This window comes from Choloepus didactylus, chromosome X (genome assembly GCF_015220235.1).
Source record: "Choloepus didactylus isolate mChoDid1 chromosome X, mChoDid1.pri, whole genome shotgun sequence".
Classification (NCBI taxonomy): Eukaryota; Metazoa; Chordata; class Mammalia; order Pilosa; family Megalonychidae; genus Choloepus; species Choloepus didactylus.
In genome coordinates, this window is record NC_051334.1 from 158912016 (window position 1) to 158933580 (window position 21565).

General features: G+C 40.1%; 1 pseudogene; it reads left to right on the plus strand.

Annotated features, from left to right (window-relative positions):
- The first annotated feature begins 281 nt into the window (after window positions 1–281).
- On the plus strand, window positions 282–11789 carry LOC119522417 (annotated as a pseudogene).
- Window positions 11790–21565: the final 9776 nt, after the last annotated feature.

Below are 21565 nucleotides of genomic sequence, written 5' to 3' on the forward strand. Positions count from 1 at the left end.
TCCTAGAAAAGCATGAAAAACCAACATTGACTCTAGAAGAAATAAAAGACCTCAACAAACCAATTACAAATAAAGAGATTGAGTAAGTCATTAAAAATCTCCCAGGAAAGAAAAGTCCAGTTCTGGATAGCTTCACATGTGAATTTTACCAAGCATTCAAAAAAGAATTAGTGGCCTGTTGGCTATTTGTGTCTGATGATCCACTGTAAGCAGCTGTAGGAGGTTTGTTGAGTTTGTTAGTTTCCGTGGCTGAGACTCTATGACACTGCCATGTTCCGCTATCTGCACCCCCCAACACGTCTCTGTTCATGAGGAATGTGGTCATTGACACCAGATCTGAAGATTTACATTGCAAATTTGGTCATTATGGTCTTATAGTTGTGTGTATGCTCCACTTGATTTCTACGCTCATCATCCAAGAGGATTTGCTTATGTTCAGTTTGATGATGTTTGTGATGCTGAAGAAGCATTATATAATTTGGATGGAAAATGGATTTTTGGACATCAAATTGATATCCAATTTGCATGGGAGGATTGGAAGACACCAAGTCAAATGAAAGCCAAGGAAGGGAGGAATGTATATAGTTCTTCAAGCTATGATGATTTTGACAGATATAGATGTTCTAGAAGCTGAAGTTATGAAAGGAGGAGATCAAGAAGTCGGTCTTTTGATTGCAACTATAGAAGGTCTTATAACTCCTAAAAACAGTAGACTGACTGGAAGACCACAGTTTAGATCATAGTCTCAGTCTAGATCAAAATCTAGATCAAGGTCTTGGACAAGTCCTAAGTCCAGTGTCCACTAATAGCCTAAACCATGATATTTTTAGGCATGTGTCATTCATTTACTCATAGTTTGGTTTACTTAAAATTATCAGGAATATAATGTTGCAATGATGCTTAAAAAAAAAACACTGATTAGTTTTCACTGTACCAGGCAATTGTTATAATTAAAATGATATGGTGTTGAGAAGCCACTCTTAAGAGTCCAGTTTGTTTAATGTTAATGGGAAGCTACCAATTTGTGGTGTCTCTGTATATTTTTGCTAACATTCTCAGTTTTTTATTCTTGAAGTATTGGTGAAAAGATGTTGGTTGACCACAATTTGTAACTTTGTTTATTCAAGATGAACTTTCATATCCATATTCGCTAGAACTGTTAACCTGGAAATGTAGCTTGTTAAAATAGAATGATACAAAAGTGAAGTTATAGCCACAGCACAACATTGACTGCTCAGACACATTCAGGTTCAGGGTGGACCTTTAATGTCTTGTCAAGATGTCTAGGCCCATTATAATATTTTATTTACAAAGCGGTGTGGAATAGTCTTTTTGTTATTCCCCATTGCCTTGGGGAATGATGCCAACTGGGTTAAGTAGCATTTTCAGGGAAATTGAGTTTTTGACTGAAATATAGAGCCTTCACTGCTTTTCAGCAAACATATGTTTTTAGAAAACATAAGAACATCAGAAGAATTCACGTTAAATTTGAGTAGGTATTTGATGACAGGAATGACTTTGGGGAAAAGAATGCTGTTTTGTAGTTATTCTAAATTTTAAGGAGCATTGTTGACCATGATATTGCTTAGTTTTCTTACTGCTATTAGAAGCAAGTAAATAGTTTCAAGGTAGGTTTTGTTTGTGTGTGCATAGTGTAAAATAACTGAATTTTATTGCTTCTAGCACTCAATTGGTTCATGCATTTGTATCAAAATCTGCCTACTTCTTTATGAGAGATGCTTGCTCTTCACACCTCAGTTTATTTTATGTGAGGCAAGTTGAAAGACAACACTCCCATTACTAGGTGATTCTGTGGTGCCATGAAATTTTAAATAATTTGTGGAAAAGAATTAGTCAATTTTAAGCAAGAGTCACATCTCTTGATTTTTTATTGATTATCGGTGTACTGATTGGTAATTAGTACACTATTGTACTTGGCAGTACCTGGCTAAAAATGGTGAAATGATACCTTTAACCGTTTATCATTTCTATTTTTTCTCTGAAAGATTGTTTTGGGGGCCATGAAAGTAACTTAATGACATGCCCAATATCATTTCAAAATAAAAGCTAGCATCTGTAAAAATCTCGATTGCTTTTAAGTAAGAAATACTGTGAGAAAACAATTCCGTTTAGATGATTGCTTTTTCATTTTGGGTTTTAGTAATCTAGGCCTGCCTGTAAGGAAAAAAGATGGTTTTTAAATACAGTTTGTGGAATGTGTTTAAAGAATTGATTCTAGAACCTTTGTATATTTTATAGTATTTCTAACTTTCATTTCTTTACTGTTTGTAGTTAATGTTCATGTTCTGCTATGCAATCATTTATATGCACATTTCTTTAATTTTTTTTATTTTCCTGGATGTATAGTTTAAACAACAAAAAGTCTATTTAAAACTGTAGCAGTAGTTTGCAGTTCTAGCAAAGAGGAAATTGTGGGTTTAAACTTTGCATTTTCCTTTTTATAGAGGTTTCTAAAAAGGTATTTTTATATGTTCTTTCTTACCAAATATTGTGTACAACCTTTAAAACATCAATGTTTGGATCAAAACAAGACCCAGCTAGTTTTCTGCTTGCTGTAAATTAAGCAAAAATGATATAATAAAAACAAAATTAAGGAAATAATGATAAACTGGAACTAATATAGTTTTGGATATGATTCTAAAATAACAATGAAAACAATCCTTCGTAGACTTAGGAATATTGTTAATCAGTGTTGCACTAGGCACAATTAACTTTGGCTTTGGAAAGGATAGACCTTGCCAGAAAGCTACATCTTTTATATAGTACTTTAAAATTCCTTATTTAATGTCAAAGTTGTTTCATGATTCCTCATTAAGCCTCTTGGATTAAATAACTTAGAGGTTATTTAGTAGTGTTAAGGTACCTGTTAAAATGAAATTGGGGACCAGCTAATTGTAAGTTTATGTTTTGATTATTGGTTTTGATTATTATTTGCTCTCTTACCTTCATAACCAAGATGCATTTGGCCTTTTGTTTATGGCATGATTTAAAATAATTTTGCATTGAATGTTGCTGAGCAATTAAAATGAAGTGATAACAACTTTGGGGTAATGGTTTATGTATTTTTTTGGTTTGAATTCTAACTACTTGATAATGACAATAATTTTAGCTGGTATTTATTGAGTATTTATGATATGCCAGACATTTTTTAAAACCTTTACATATTATCTCATTTACTTTTCACAAAATCCTATGAGAAAGATATTTTTTATTGTCCCTATATCACAGATTAAGGAAACTGAGGCACAAAGATTGTAAATGGCAGAGTGAGGATTTGAGGCCAGGCCTCATCCTTAGAGTTTGCTTGTTTGTTTGTTATTTTTTTAATTGATATTTGTATTAGTTAGGGTTCTCCTTGGAAACAGAATCAATGAGAGATGTCTCTTATTATCAAATTGTAAAAGTGACTCACGCAACTGCGGGAGCGCACGAGTCCAAATTCTGCAGAGCCGTCAACAAGCTGTCAACTCCAAGGAAGACGTCCGACGAACTCCTCGGGAAACGAACCGACAACTTTGACGAACTCCTCAGGAAACGAACCGGCAACTTTGAAGAACTCCTCAGGAAACGAACCGACAACTTTGACGAGCTCCTCAGGAAACGAACTGGCAACTTCGACGAGCTCCCCAGGAAAAGCTTCACTGAGCAGCTGAAGAAGAAGTGAAGGTTCTCTAACCGTCCGGCTTATAAGCCTCCAACTGATCACCCGGACCAAATCCAGCCAATTGCATTCTCTCACTGTGGAAGCACGCCCCTTGATGAGTCATCAGTCAGCTGCAGTCAATTGACTGATGATCCGACAAACCAACCAGCCTCAAATAGCCTCACAGGAATCGTCAGGCCAGTGCCCGCTTGACCAGACAGCTAGGCCACCTAGCCAAGTTGACACATGAACCCAACCATCACAGTCCACCCCTTGTCAACTTGGCAGTCGTACACATCACCTAAAACCATATCTTCAAAATGAACGTTACAGCTTATGCCATATGATAAGGGGATAAGACAGAGAAGAAAGCAAAAATATTTTCTTCACAGACAAATACAAACATAATCATCACAAAACGAGGAGGAAATATTCATATCATCATAGTCCTCGTTTCTGTAACTGGTCACGTGGCCGTAGTTCATATTTATCACGACCTTCTTCCACTACCCATTCCATGTTCCCTTTACCCTCAGCAAGCACTTCAGCTGGCCGTGGTTCTTTGCCTGGTGGGGTGACCCAAACCTTCATTCCTGAAGTTTCTTGGCCATTGGTAGTCCTGCCTGGATTGGGTTGTTGCAGTTTTCCATTGACTTGAATCACGGGGCATGGTAGTACTAAGAGACGCCCCAGGGGATCTCCTGTATGCCAGGAAAACTCTTCTTTACTTCCATTGTGTAGTTGCAGTGCTATTTCCCCTTGATAGTCAGGATCAATCACCCCAGCCAGTACAGTAATCCCCTTACTTGCCTGTTGATTCAGAGGCATAAGAAGCCCAAAGTGGCCAGGTGGCAGCCTTAACTTCCAGTTCAATGGGATTATTGTTGTGTTTCCTGGTGGAAGCACTCCTCCTTTTGGAACCAAGACTTGTAGACCAGCAGAGCTTAAACTTGCAGGGACAGGAAGCAAAAATTTCCCTAGTGGATCACTAGGAGTGATAGTGAGTGGTGTTACTCCTGTTTCCACCCCTTGATTCCTGGACCCATGAATCCTGGCTATGGGAGAAACAGCACCATAGAGTGGACGCTGATTCAGAGCATACACAGCCTCCTGGAGAACACTGCCCCAGCCCTGCAAGGTATTGCCACCTAGTTGGCGTCGTAATTGAGTCTTCAATAGGCCATTCCACCGTTCTATCAACCCAGCTGCTTCTGGATGATGGGGAACATGGTAAGACCACAGAATTCCATGAGCATGTGCCCATCCCCTCACTTCATTTGCTGTGAAGTGGGTTCCTTGGTCCGAAGCAATGCTGTGTGGAATACCATGACGGTGGATGAGGCATTCTGTAAGTCCACGTATCGTAGTTTTGGCAGAAGCATGTCGTGCAGGGAAGGCAAACCCATATCCGGAGTACGTGTCTATTCCAGTAAGAACAAATCGCTGCCCTTTCCATGATGGAAGTGGTCCGATGTAATCAACCTGCCACCAGGTAGCAGGCTGATCACCCCGAGGAATGGTGCCATATCGGGGACTGAGTGTGGGTCTCTGCTGCTGGCAAATTGGACACTCAGCAGTGGCTGTGGCCAGGTCAGCCTTGGTGAGTGGAAGTCCATGTTGCTGAGCCCATGCATAACCTCCATCCCTACCACCATGACCACTTTGTTCATGAGCCCATTGGGCAATGACAGGAGTTGCTGGGGAAAGAGGCTGATTGGTATCCACCAAACGGGTCATTTTATCCACTTGGTTATTAAAACCTTCTTCTGCTGAAGTCACCCTCTGGTGAGCATTCACATGGGACACAAATATCTTCATGTTGTTTGCCCACTCAGAAAGGTCTATCCACATACCCCTTCCCCAGACTTCTTTGTCACCAATCTTCCAATCATGTTCCTTCCGAGTCCCTGACCATCCAGCCAAACCATTAGCAACAGCCCAGGAATCAGTATACAGACGCACCTCTGGCCAGTTCTCCTTCCAAGCAAAGTGAACAACCAGGTGCACTGCTCGAAGTTCTGCCCACTGGGAGGATTTCCCCTCACCACTGTCCTTCAGGGATATCCCAGAAAGGGGCTGCAGTGCTGCAGCTGTCCACTTTCGGGTGGTACCTGCGTATCGTACAGAACCATCTGTAAACCAGGCCCGAGTCTTCTCTTCCTCAGTCAACTGACTGTAAGGAACTCCCCAAGATGCCATAGCTGTGGGCTGGGAAAGAGAAGGTAAGGTGGAAGGAGTGGGGGCCATGGGCATTTGGGCCACTTCCTCATGTAACTTACTTGTACCTTCAGGACCTGCTGGAGCTCTATCTCGTATATACCATTTCCATTTTATGGAGTGCTGCTGTGCACGCCCAACTTTATGGCTTGGTGGATCAGATAACACCCAGCTCATGATAGGTAACTCAGGTCTCATGGTAACTTGGTGGCCCATGGTTAAGCGTTCTGTCTCTACTAAGGCCCAGTAGCAGGCCAACATTGTTTCTCAAATGGAGAGTAGTTATCTGCAGAAGATGGTAAAGCTTTACTCCAAAATCCTAAGGGCCTGCGTTGTGATTCTCCTATAGGAGCCTGCCAAAGGCTCCAAACAGCATCTCTATTTGCCACTGACACTTCCAGCACCATTGGATCAGCTGGATCATATGGTCCAAGCGGCAGAGCAGCTTGCACAGCAGCCTGGACCTGTTGCAGAGCCTCATCTTGCTCTGGTCCCCACTCAAAACTAGAAGCTTTTCTAGTCACTCGGTAAATGGGCCAGAGTAGCACACCTAAATGAGGAATATGTTGTCTCCAAAACCCAAAGAGGCCAACTAAACGTTGTGCCTCTTTTTTGGTTGTAGGAGGGGCCAGATGCAGCAGCTTATCCTTCACCTTAGAAGGAATATCTCGACAGGCCCCACACCACTGAACACCTAGAAATTTTACTGAGGTGGAAGGCCCTTGTATTTTTGTTGGATTTATCTCCCATCCTCTGCCACGCAAATACCTTACCAACAAATCTAGAGTAGTTGCTACTTCTTGCTCACTAGGTCCAATCAACATGATATCATCAATATAATGGACCAGTGTGATGTCTTGTGGGAGGGAGAAATGATCAAGATCCCTGCGGACAATATTGTGACATAGGGCTGGAGAGTTGATATAACCCTGAGGTAGCACGGTGAATGTAAACTGCTGGCCTTGCCAGCTAAATGCAAACTGTTTCTGGTGGTCCTTGCTGACAGCAATTGAGAAAAAAGCATTTGCCAGATCAATAGCTGCATACCAGGTACCAGGGGATGTGTTGATTTGCTCAAGCAATGATACCACATCTGGGACAGCAGCTGCAATTGGAGTCACCACCTGGTTAAGCTTACGATAATCCACAGTCATCCTCCAAGACCCATCTGTTTTATGCACAGGCCAAATAGGAGAGTTGAATGGGGATGTGGTGGGAATCACCACCCCTGCATCCTTCAAGTCCTTAAGAGTGGCATTAATCTCTGCAATCCCTCCAGGAATCCGGTATTGCTTCTGGTTCACTACTTTGCTAGGCAGAGGCAGCTCTAGTGACTTCCACTTGGCCTTTCCCACCATAATAGCCCTCACTCCAGGAGTCAGGGAACCAATGTGAGGATTCTGCCAGTTGCTGAGTATGTCTATTCCAATTATGCATTCCGGCACTGGGGAAATAACCACAGAATGGGTCCGGGGACCCACTGGACCCACTGTGAGACGGACCTGGGCTAAAACTCCATCAATCATCTGACCTCCATAAGCCCCAACTCTGACTGGTGGACCAGAGTGACGTTTTGGGTCTCCGGGAATTAATGTCACTTCTGACCCAGTGTCTAATAATCCACGAAATATCTGATCATTTCCTTTTCTCCAATGCACAGTCACCCTGGTAAAAGGCCATAGGTCCCCCTGGGGAAGGCTGGGAGGAAGATTAACAGTGTAAATTTTTGGCAGTGTGACAGGGTCCTTCTCCAAGGGTACCCGGCCTTCCCTTCATTCAAGAGGCTCTGGATCTGTAAACTATCTCAAGTCTGGGAATTGATTAAGGGGCCGTGACTCTCTGTTTTTGTAATTCAAGGGAGATTTTTGTTCACGTGGCCTAGAATTCTTCTGCTTATATAGTTCAAACAAGAATTTAGTCGATTGCCCATCTATTTTACTACTTGATACTCCATGATCCACTAGCCAATGCCATAAGTCTCTGCGAGTCATATTATTTTGATTGCTGCTTTGAGCCTGTTTTCCATTATGGTAGCCCTGTCCACCTTGTCTGTGGCGATTAACTGCAGCCACTTGGCTTCTGCTGACTCGGGACCCGATTATCCCCATTGTGTTTAAGGATTCCAGCTCAGTGACAGCAGTTCCTACAGTAATATCTGACCTACAGAGAAGGGCGACTACAGAGCTCTTCAGGGATGATGGAGCTAGTTTCACAAATTTATTCCTTACAGTCCTGGTAAAAGGTGTGTCCTCTGGACATTCCAGGGCTGTGTGAGCAGGTTTTCCATGATAAATCCACTCTAACATTCCAATCTCTCTAAGCCTTTGAATCCCCTCCTCCACATTATACCAGGGCAGTTCTGGCATTTCAACTTCTGGTAATGCCGGCCACCTTTTGATCCATGTTTCAGCCAGCCACCCAAACAAACTGTTAACACCCTTTCTAACCCCTCGAGCTACAACATTGAATGCAGAATCTCTGCTTAGTGGGCCCATATCAATAAATTCAGCCTGATCCAACCTTATATTCCTTCCACCATTATCCCACACTCTCAATATCCATTCCCACACATATTCCCCTGGTTTCTGTCTGTATAAGTTGGAAAACTCATATAGTTCTTTTGGAGTATAGCGTACTTCCTCATGGGTCACACTTTGTACCTCACCCTTTGGGGCTTGTTGGGACTTGAGCCTAGTTATAGGTCTTGAAGCAAAAACTGGTGGTGGGGGTGGGTCATGAAAAGAGTTAGAATTATCTCTCAAGCCATTCACCTCAGGGCACTCTGTTGCATTTTCATCTCTTAAAACAGGATTAGTCTCTCCAGACAAAAGAGTGAGGGCTGCTTCCTCAGGGGAGGTGATTACAAGATTAGCAGGCATTGAAGGGTCAATCTCCTTAGGTGGGAGTTGCGTGGCAGGCTCCTTAGGGCAGACTGGAGGCAGAGAAGCTTTCCCCAGGACAGCCCTCTACAGGTAAATCTAACAATGACCCAGAAGAATCCAGGGTTCCAATGTCCTCACTGTCATTATTATCAATCCATATGTCTCCATCCCAAGTTTCTGGGTCCCATTCTTTTCCAATCAATGCCTTTACTTTAACAGCAGACACCCTGAGAGGTTGAGATTTTAGTTTACGCTGTAAATGTGCTACTCGCACAATAAGAGACTGCGTCTGATTTTCAGAAACCTCCAGTCTGCGGGCACAGGAAATAAGATTTTCTTTCAGGGCACAGATGGAACCCTTTACATCTGTCATACGGCATTCAAGTTTTGAATTTGAAGCCTTTAGCTCATCCCTTTCTCTTACAACTGTATCCAAAGTATCTAAGAGCAGCCAGCCAACATCATTATACTTCTTAATACTGCAAAACTCCGTGAAAGTGTCGAAAACGCTGTCACCCAGAGCCTCGCTTCATACTAGAGCACAATTAGGAGAATCAAATGGTGCTATTTTACGTATTTCCTTTGCCAACTCCTGCCATGGACTCTTAGTACCCTCTTGATTATTGGAAATAGAGTCATTAGTGCCTCTGAATCTAATCAGAGTAGAAAACAAGTTGTAAAAGCCCATTTTAAGATTCCATTTCTCAAGAACCACTCTCGGTACCAAGTTGTATTAGTTAGGGTTCTCCTTGGAAACAGAATCAATGAGAGATGTCTCTTATTATCAAATTGTAAAAGTCACTCACGCAACTGCGGGAGCGCACGAGTCCAAATTCTGCAGAGCCGTCAACAAGCTGTCAACTCCAAGGAAGACGTCCGATGAACTCCTCGGGAAACGAACCGACAACTTTGACGAACTCCTCAGGAAACGAACTGGCAACTTTGAAGAACTCCTCAGGAAACGAACCGACAACTTTGACGAGCTCCTCAGGAAACGAACTGGCAACTTCGACGAGCTCCCCAGGAAAAGCTTCACTGAGCAGCTGAAGAAGAAGTGAAGGTTCTCTAACCGTCCGGCTTATAAGCCTCCAACTGATCACCCGGACCAAATCCAGCCAATTGCATTCTCTCACTGTGGAAGCACGCCCCTTGATGAGTCATCAGTCAGCTGCAGTCAATTGACTGATGATCCGACAAACCAACCAGCCTCAAATAGCCTCACAGGAATCGTCAGGCCAGTGCCCACTTGACCAGACAGCCAGGCCACCCAGCCAAGCTGACACACAAACCCAACCATCACAATATTTATTCACATACCATACAATCATCCAAAGTATATAATCCATTGATCACTTACCAAGATATAGTTGTTCATTCATCACCCCAATCTATTTTTTTAACATTTTCCTTGTACCAGAAAAAGTGAAAGTAAGAATAAAAAATTAGGAGTAAAAACAGAACACCCAAATTGTCCCCTGCACCCACCCTATTTTTCCTTTAGTTTTTTTTTGTTTGGTTGTTTGGTTGGTTTTTTTGCCCTGGTTTTTAATTAATTTTTGAACATTTTCATTGCTATACATACAAAAATAATATGATTAAAAATTAAAGTGAAAGAGAACAATTAAAGTAAAAAAGAACACTAGGTGCCTTTTCTTTTTCTTCACCCATTTTTCTACTCATCCATCCATACACTGGACAAAGGGGAGTGTGGTCCATATGGCTTTTGCAGTCACATTGTCACCCCTCATAAGCTACATTTTTATACAATCGTCTTCAAGATTCATGGGTTCTGGGTTGTAGTTTGATAGTTTCAGGTATTTACTGCTAGCTACCCCAATTCACTAGAACCTAAAAAGGGTTGTCTATATTGTGCATAAGAGTGCCCACCAGCATGACCTCTCGGCTGCTTTTGGAATCTCTCTGCCACTGTAGCTTATTTCATTTCCTTTCACATCCCCCTTGTGGTCAAGAAGATGTTCTCCATCCCACGATGCTGGGTCTAGATTCCTCCTCAGGAGTCATATTCCATGTTGCCAGGGAGATTTACACCCCTGGGTGTCAGATCCCACATGGGGGGGGCAGTGATTTCACCTTTCAAGTTGGCTTAGCTAGAGAGAGAGGGCCACATCTGAGCAACAAAGAGGCATTCAGGAGGAGATACTTAGGCACAATTACAAGTAGACCTAGCTTCTCCTTTGCAGCAACAGTCTTCCCAAGAGCAAGTCTCGAGATAGAGGGTTCAGCACATTAAACTGCCTGTTATTTATTTTTGAGAGATTAAAAAAAAGCCTTCCAATAATATATCAGGCCCTAAGTTTCAATGAGAAACTTCAATGTAAGTGCATCAATCCCAAAAATAGATTCAGAAGATAGCCCACTGAAAATTGTTCTCAGACTCTGAAACTAGAAGGTCTGATGTTTTAGAGGGTCTGCTGTTTTTATTTTTATTTTTTACTTGCTTATTTTTAGACTCAAACCATTTTCTTGAGAACATTATACCAAACAGCTTCAAAAGCACTGTATTATAATTGAACCCATGATAGTTAGGATCCCATTGGTATTTGATGAGGATCCTTACACAAGATTTTAAGTTAACTTTGGGTTACATAGTAGAGTTCCATGATTATTAAGTACCTATTGTGTATATGACACAGTGCTTATAGAGTAGATCATATCAGGACTCAAGTAAGGGCTGACACTTCATCTGTCTTTTTACTTAAGATCTCTCTGCATTTTTTGAAGCCAAGTAAGCAAGAAGAAAAATGACAGATAATGCTTCAGTTATAAAGGAAAGGTGCTACATAGAGTATGAGCTAATAAGTTACAACCCAGGGAAAGGATGTGGGAACTACTGTACTATTCTCTTGAAAATTTGGCCCAATACTGCTACATTCAGTTCAATCAACAAAATCCTGTATACCACAGAGAAGAACAAAGAAAACCAAACATCCTTCTTTTATTTAAGACCAAACTGCAGCTGGAATACCCAGTACAGTTCTGCTTACTACACATCAAGAAAGATCTGAGAAAGCAGAAAAAAACCAAGCAACCAAAGGGTGGGTGGAAGGTGCTGCAGTATGAATACTGTAGAATATTTGGACTCTGAGCTGAAAAGATAAAAGAATGGTATCAAAAACCACATAGAATAATTGAAGTTGCTTCAAGTTTGAAAGTAAACATTTTAGGAAAAATAAAAGGAAATTCAACTTTGTATTTGTTGAAACTAATCCCTAAATGTGAATAGGTTTATATTGATTTATGGGTACTAGGTCCATAAAAAGTACTGAAAACCAGGATGTCTGAGTATCAAGGAAGATAGCCATAGTCTGTTACAGTGCCTCTATTGGTCTGTCTCAAACTGAATTGATGGGAAAAGATATGGTCCAATTTAAACTTTCTCTTTGGTTTTCTTTTAAAGTCAGTTCCAGTTTTGCTATTATTGGCAGACCTTTCCTATGTTTATTCTGGTTCCAGTGGCTTCTGCTTTATTGCTTGCTTTGTTGGCATCTGAGTTTATTTACTTATATACCACATACACTTAATCTTCCTCTTTCCTGGGTAAATTCCAAATATGATTCTTGCTATCTGGCTAAGGAGGTCCATCTCTTCTCACCTCTTACTTAGTCAGTATATTCAGCAAACATTTACTGTACCCTCACTGTTGGGCAAAACATTTTACTGGATAATTGGGGAGAGAAAAATAGATATAATTCACTTATTCAATAAATATCTACCGAGAGTACAATCTAGTGAATCATTACAATATGGCCTCATTGGTTTTTTTGAGGTGTATTTGTAACAATGTTTTACACCAATCGTATCCTAATGTAACTATAAAGCCCAATATATACTATCAAGGATAATTTTGTGGGTATCTCCCATTTTTAAGTATCCAGTATTTCTGTTTGCATCCCATTAATACAAATAATGAAAAATGATTTGTTTTAATCTGTAATAAACTGACTTATTGTGCAGTGACTGCAATATACTAGAGTTATATAAAGTTGTTTACTGTCTCTTCAAACACATTTTAGGAAGTAACCCCAAAATAAGTATTCAACCTTGTATTAGATATAAAGGGAGCTACAATTATTATTTGGAGGAAGACAGAGCCATTATCCCAACTGATTTAGTATATTCTGTAACTGGGAAAATGTTCAAAAGATTATACGTCTTAGTGATTTACATGTACATTTTATAGGGGTCATGTTCTGTGTATAGTGAATAAATTTTTAGTATAACACACACAAAAAAAGAATTAGTACCAATCCCACTCAAACTCTTTAAGAAAAATTGAAGAGGAGGGAAAACTACCTAACTCATTCTATGAAATCAATCTCACCCTAATACCAAAGGCAGACAAAGATAGTACAAGAAATGAAAATTACAGACCAATCTCTTTAATGAATATAGGTGCAAAAATATTCCACAAAATACTTGCAAATTGAATCCAGCAGCACATTAAAAGAATTATACACCATGACCAAGAGGTTTTTATTCCAGGTATGCAAGGGTGGTTAAACACAAGAAAATCAATTAATGTGATACACCACATCAATAAATCAAAGGGGAAAACCACACGATCATCTCAATTGATGCACAAAAGTCATTTGACAAAATTTAGCATCCTTTCTTGATGAAAACACTTCAAAGCATAGGAATTGTGCTGGCTTGAATCTATCATGTCCCCTGCAAAAGCCATGTTCTCTTACTCCAATCTTGTGGGTGGGATCTTTTGATTAGGTTGTTTCCATGGAGACGTGACCCATCCAACAGTGGATGAAACCTTTTGATTAGACTATATCCATAGAGGTGTGACCCCACCCATTCAAAGTGGGTCTTAATTAGTTTACTGGAGTCCTTGGGAGAGCTCAGGGAGTGGCACAGACTGAGACATTTGGAAATGCAGAGAGAAAGATGTTTGGAGATGCTAAGCTAAGAGATGAAGCCCAGAGTTTGTTTTGGAGAAAATAAGTGACAAGCCACAGATGTTTAAAGAGAAGTGCACTGTAATTAGAAGCTAAAAGCAATACAACCCAAGAGCAAAGGACCAGCAGATGCCAACCACATGCCTTCTCAGATGACACAGGTGTTCCGGATGCCATTGGCCTTCCTCAATGAAGGTATCCTCTTGTTGATGACTTAGTTTGGACACTTTTATGGCCTTGGAACTGTAAATTTATAACCTAATAAATCCCCTTTGTAAAAGCCAATCCATTTCTTGTATTTTGCATAATGATAGCATTAGCAAACTGGAACAGGAATAGAAAGAAACTTCCTCCACATGATAAATGGAATATATGAGTATCAGCTAACATGATACTCAATGGGGAAAGACCGAAGGCTTTCCCTCTAAGATTTGGAACAAGACAAGGCTGTCCACTCTACCCACTGTTGTTCAACATTGTGCTGAAAGTTCTAGCTAGAGCATTTAGGCAAGATAAGGATATAAACAAGGCATCAAAATTAGAAAGGAAGAAGTAAAACTTTCACTGTTTGCAGATGACATGATCCTATATGTAGAAAATCCAAAAAAAAATCTACAGCAAAACTCCTAGAGCTAATAAACAAGTACAGCAAAGTAGCAGGATACAAGATCAACACACACAAAAATCAGTACTGTTTCTATACACTAGTAATGAGCAATCTGAGGAGGAAATCAAGAGAAAAATTACATTTACAATAGCAACCAAAAGAATCAAATAAGTAGGGATAAGCCTACTGTTCCAGTTTGCTAACACTGCCATTATGCAAAATGCCAGAAATGGACTGGCTTTTATAAAGGGGATTTATCTGGTTACAAATTTACAGTTCTAAGGCCATAGAAGTGTCCAAACTAAGGCATCAACAAGAGGATACCTTCACTAAAGAAAGGCCAATGGCATCCAGAACACTTCTGTCAGCTGGGAAGACATGTGGCTGGTGTTTGCTGGTCTTTTGCACCCAGGTTGTGCTTCAAAATGGCTTTTTCCAAAATGTCTCTGGGCATCTGTCTTAGCTCCTCTGTCTCAGCTCCTCTGTGTCCTTGCTTCTTTCTCCCAGGATGTTTCTCTCTAACCATCTGTGGGTCCTCTCTTAGCTTCTCCCAGGCAAACTCTGGGCTTCATCTCTTAGTTTAGCATCTCTAAACATCCCTCTTTCTGCATCTCCAAGCATCTCCAAGAATCAGTGTCTGTGTTGGCTCTTAGCTTCTCTCCAAAATGCCTCTTTCAGCTTCTCTTGGGGTGTTTTGTCCTCTCTGCTCTCTGTGTGAGCTCTCTTTAAAGGACTCCAGTGAACTAATCAAGACCCACCCTGAATGGGTGGGGCCACACCTCCATGGAAATAATCTAATAAAAAATTCCACCCTAATCAACAGACTAATCAGTCTGCCCCCAACAAAGATTGCATTAAAGAATATAGCTTTTCTGGGGGACATAATATACCCAACCCGGCACACCTACCAAGGACATAAAAGACCTATGCACAGAAAACTACAAAACATTGCTAAAAGAAATTGAAAAAAAGACTTAAATAAATGGAAGGACATACTGTGTTCATGGATTGGAAGGCTAAATATCATTAAGATGTCAAGTCTACCCAAATTGATCTACAGAGTCAATGCAATACCAATCAATATTCCAACAGCTTACTTTGCAGAAATGGAGAAGCTAAATTTTAAATTTATTTTGAAAGGTAAGGGACTTCGAATAGCCAAAAACATTCTGAAAAAGAATGAAGTGGGAGGACTTACACTTACTAACTGTAAAGCATATTATAAAGCCACAGTGGTCAAAACAGCATGTCATTTTGATAAAGATAGACATATTGATCAATGGAATCAAATTGAGAGTTCAGAAATAAACCCTCAGATCTATGGTCAAATGATTTTTGACAAGGCACCCAAATCCACACAACTGGGACAGAACAGTCCCTTCAATAAAGGGTGTTGGGAGAACTGGATATCCATATCTGAAAGCAGGAAAGAAGAGCCCTATCTCACACCCAAATCAAAACTTAACTCAAAATAGATCAAAGACCTGAAAATAAGATGCAGTACTATAAAACTCATAGAAGAAACTATAGGGAAACATCTTCAATATCTAGTGATAGGAGGCAGTTTCTCAGACTTTAGACACCCAAAGCACAAACAATGAAAGAAAAAATAGATAAATGGGTCCTCCTCAAAACTGAATACTTTTGTGCACCAAAGGACTTTGTCAGGAAAGTAAAAATGCAGCTAACTTGATGGGAGGCGATATTTGGAAACCACATATATGATAAAGATTTGCTATCCAGAATATATAAGGAAATCCAACAACTCAACAATAAAAAAGACAGCCCAATTTAAAAATGGGAAAAAGAAATCTTTTCCAAACAGGAAACACAAATAACTAAAAAGCACATGAAAAGATGCTCAACTTCACTAGCTATTAAGGAAATACAGCTCAAAACCACAATGAGATATCATTTTACACCTACTAGAATGACCACTATTAAACCAACAGGAAACTAGAAGTACTGGAGATGATGTTGAGAAATAGGAGCACTTATTCACTGCTGGTGGGAATGTGAAATGTTGCAGTCACTGTGGAAGACATTTGGCAGTTCCTCATGAAGCTAAATATAGAATTACCAAATGACCTCTCAATTCAGCTACTAAGTATAGACCCAGAAGAATTGAAAGCAGGGACTTGAACAGATATTTGCATACTGATGTTCATAACGGCATTATTCACAATTGCCAAAAGATAGAAACAGCCCAAATGTCCATCAACTGATGATGAATGGATAAACAACATGTGGTATATACATATGATAGAATATTATTCACCGGTAAGAAGGAATGAAGTCCTGAAGCATGTGAAGACATGAATGAACCTTAAGGACATTATGTTGAGTGAAATAAGTCTGACACAAAGGGACAATATTGCATCATCTCACTAATATTAACTAATTTTAATATGTAAACTCATAGGCATAAAATCTAGAATACAGGTTACCAGGGAATAGAATGAGAATAGAGAATGGGGAGTGGTTGCTTAAAAATGTGCATAATTTTGAACTAGGTTGAACTAGAATGTTTGGAAATGGATAGAGGTGATGGTAGCATGTTATTGTGATTATAATTAATGGTACTGATTTGTCTGTGAATGTGGTTGAAAGGGATTGTTTAGAGTCATGTATGTCACCAGAAGGAAAACTGGAGATGAAAACATGGGAACGTATAACACAGTGAATTTTGTGGTGGGTGACGACTGTGATTAGCACTACAAATATAAAAAGGTTATTTCGTGAACAAATGTATGACACTATTACAAGGAGTTAATAATAGAGTAGTATATGGGAAAAATATACCTATTGCAAACTATGGGCTATAGTTAACAGTAATTTCTTAATATTCTTTAATCAACACTGACACAAGTACCACCCCAATTCTAGGGATCAACAATGGGGGCGGGGGATAAGGGGTAGTGGGTTTTCTTTTATAATTTTATTTTTTATTTTTCTTTTTGGAGTAATGAAAATGTTCTAAACTTGATTGTGGTTATGATTGCACAACTATGTGATGATACTGTGAGCCATTAATTTTACACTTCAGATGGATTGGATGGTGAGTGAATATATCTCAGTAAAATTATATTTATAAAAAAGAATAGGCTTTGGAGTTTGACCAACTAACATTTATTAAGGACTTACTATGTAACAAGCCTATTAATCTTCACAATAACCCTTTAAGGTAAACATTATTATAATCTCCATTTTTCAGATGAAGAAACCAAGGCTCAGAGAACTTGAATAAGTCACAGCTAGTGAATATCTGATGACAAAGCCCAACTGCCTCTACTTTAGTTATTCCTATCAAGAGACCAATCTGCCCAGGAGCGTGTTATAAAATAAACCACAAGCGTGTTTTCCTCAGACCTTGGCAATGTTGTCAGAGTAAAACCTTAAGTTTTGAGTTTACCCAATGATTTCAGGTAATTTTGACATCACCTGTTGTAGAGAATTCAGATGTCTTTGCCTGAGTTTTTCAGATTGTCTTTTTAAGGAAGTTTCCAAATTCACTAAATCATTGATAATTCCTTTTTTGCTTCAGCTCCATAGAGGACCTGGTAGTATTGGCTAACTCTATGGCCAGATAGCAAGTAGTAGATGGCCGGCATTCTCTAAAGGACTAAAACATGAAGGCCTTTATGATGATTACTCAGCCCAAATCAGGGGCTTAATCCCAAAGTTAGCCAATCACCCCCACCCTCCTCCATCTCTACAAGGGGTCAAAAGCTTTCTGGGATCTTGGCAGTAGGATGAAAATCCCAGGTAGAATTACCAGAAGTCTACATGGAAACTGAGCCAGTGGAGAGTACCAGCAGTCCTTTAACTTCCCTGCTCACAATTCTCTGGCCAGCAGATAGCACCTGAGTCTCCAGAGATCAGTGTACAGCAAAGAAAGAGTGAGAGGTGCTCCCCCAAGAGCACCCATCCCATGCCACCTTCCCTCCTCACCAGAGTGTTGGAACCAGAGAAAAAAAGAAAAGGTTAAAGAAGTCCTTAAAATTTACTTCCCCTCACTATGAAAGTCAAGTGAATGAACTGAAATTGCAGTAGCAGAGATTGAGATTAGACTGCAAGAGGGATTTATTTCCCTTCAACAACTTTGAGCTACACATAGAGAGGTTATGAAACCTTTTTTTTGGCAAACTACCTGGTTAGGTGCCTGGTGCTTTCCATACATTAGTTCATCAATTTCCACAACAACCCTGTTATTATTATCCCTGTTTTACAATGAAGAAACTGGTCTCAGAACTGGGGAAGCCACTTGCTCAATATTATTCAGTAAAATAAATTACAGTGCCAGACCTCCACTTATTGGGCAAGACCGCCTCTTGGACACCCACCTTCATGGAGGGATTAGAAGGGCCTGATTTAGAGCTTTCCATGATGCCTCTTGTGTTTAATTTGCAGAATCTCTGGTCACCCCCATAAAGCTTCACCTGTAATGCCAGGTGGATGCTGTTTGTCACTGGCTACCATTGACTGGGGGTTTCTAATGAGTTAGGCAAATGGGACTGCCATAACAAATTACCACAAACTTGGTGGTTTAAAACAACAGAAATGTATTTTCTCACCATTCTGGTGGCTAGAAGTCAGAAATCAGGGTGTCAGCAGAGCTATGCTCCCTCCAAAGACTCTAAGGGAGAATTCTTGTCTCTTACAGCCTGTGGTGGCAGGCATTCCTTGGCTTGTGTCTGCATCACTCTAATCTCGACCTCTGTCCTCATATGGCTTTCTTTTCTGCCTGTTTCTCCACTCTCTCTGCCTCTCTATCTCTTACAGGGACACCAGTCATTGGATTAGGGCCCCTTAACCCAGGATGATCTTATCCCGAGATCCTGAACTTAATTACATCTGCAAAGACTCTTTCTCCAAATAAAGTCACACTTGCCAGTCCCAGTTGGACTTATCTTTTTTGGGGGGCCACAACTCAACCTGCTACAAGACCGAAGGACCACTCAGAGCAGAAACCCTTAGTGCCTTAGTGCCTCTTCTCCAGGGCCAGATGCCTTCTTCAAAAGGAGAGCCAACATGAGTGGAACAGGGGTGAGGGAGGCAGGAACTGCACAAGCAGTTCATTATTGATTCATTGGCATTCATTCTTCATCTTATAATTCTCATGGTTGAAATTTTCAGGAGTCCATGTCCCCATGACACTGGACAAAAGAGGTGGGTTCTCCACCTGATGTGTGTAACAGCCAATCCATGACACCAGGGTTTCACAGAAAGAAAGAGTTTATTGCTAGACACAAAGCAGGAGATCAGATAGACTATTGGTTCAAAAATCTTTCCCCAAATACCTAGGTTCCCACCTGAGAGTCTATAAAAGTTTCACTCACTAAGCTTTTTTGTAATTCAGTTTTATTGAGATATGGTTACATATCATACAGTTATCCATGGTGTACAATCAACTGTTCACAATACCATCATATACTTGTGCATTCATCACCCCAAACAATCTTTGAACATTTTCCTTACACCAGAAAGAATAAATATAAGAATAAAAATAAAAGTAAAAAAGAACACCCGAATCACCCTTCTCATCCCACCCTATTTTTCAGTTTTTGTCCCCATTTTTCTACATATCCATCCATACACTAGATAAAGGGAATGTGAGCCACAAGATTTTCACAGTCACACCATCATCCCATGTAAACTACATAGTTATACAATTGTCTTCAAGAATCATGGCTACTGGGTTGCAGTTTGATAGTTTCAGGTATTTACTTCTAGTTATTCCAATACACTAAAACCTAAAAAGGGATATCTATATAGTGCATAAGAATGCCCTCCAGAGTGATCTCTCAACTCCACTTGAAATTTCTCAGCCACTGAAATTTTATTTTGTTGCATTTTGCTTCCCCCTTTTGGTCAAGAAGATTTTCTCAGTCCTATGATGCCAGGTCCAGGCTCATCCCCTGAAGTCATATACTGCTTTGGCAGGGAAATTTACACCCCTGGGGGTCAGGTCCCATATAGTGGAGAGGGCAGTGAATTCACCTGCCATCACTCACTAAGTTTTATCTCTCAGAAACTTAAATGTTCCTATGCCAGACAAGTCCAAAAATCCAGCGGCAGCAGCCTCTTTAAGAACAACAATCAGATGCAGCCCCCTTCCCCATACTGTTAACACCCCCTTTCAATATGAACAAGTTAGGGTGCTCATGGCCTAGACACCCCTGAAGATGGAGAAAAAGATAAAGTGAGAGGAAGGGATAGTAACAATCAAGATAAGGTTTAACAAAGGTCTATGAATACTGAAACTTTATATAAATAAATATATGTATTTTTAGATGCTGGGGTGTTGGAATAGCTGGAAGGAGGTAAATGACATGGTGGAAATGTACCCTATAACATCCTTTGAAATTTGCTCTATAGCTACTCATCGAATTGTGCTTTGAAAGTCTTCACCTTTCTGTATATACCCTATATTGCATAATAAGTAAAGAACTGAAACTGTGGAACTGTAAACCATAACAATGTTTGAAATTACCTATATAACTGCTTTTTGAGCTGTACATCAAAAGTTAACACCTTTCTGTACATATGTTATTTTTTACAATAATAGAAATGGCTGAAGTTGTGGAGTGACCCATGACATTCTTCAAAGTTTTTTCTCTAATTGTTGAACCTTGAAGGTTATCACTGTTATGTATGTATGTCAAAGTTCACAATAAAAAATGAATTAAAAAAAAGAGAGAGAGATCATCAGTACACCAGAGATTTCAGTTAATTTCTGAAGACAGAAAGCGGATGCTGCATAGGTGTGGTAACTGATAATTTGGGAAGAAGAAGCAGTAACCTAGAGAATGCACCAAAGAAAACAGCCAAGAAAGGAGTCCGTCTGCCCTCTAGAATCCCAGAAAAGCTCAGAGTTCAGAAGCACCAAGGACAACGAAAAGTAGGAGGTGTGGAACTGACAACACAGGGATAATTAAAAGTTTATACATGAACAATTGACTCTCCCCAACCTCCAATTCACCATGCACAGAAATCTCAGCCACCAGACTTCTGTCCCTAGGTCTGTTTCTTCTCTGGAGAAATTAAAACAGTCCCAGATTACCCTAACGTGAAACAACAGTTGAAAAATACCCAAGCACAGAGTTCCCAAACAGTTGTTTTTATTTTATTGCATTATTCTTATATGTGAAGAGACACCCAGGGGTCATCTGGCATTTGAAGAAATTTTGCAACAGAAATCAATAATAAACACGACCTTTCGCCGGGCGTTGGGAAAGGAAGAGTGAAGACTTTTAAATTCAAGGTC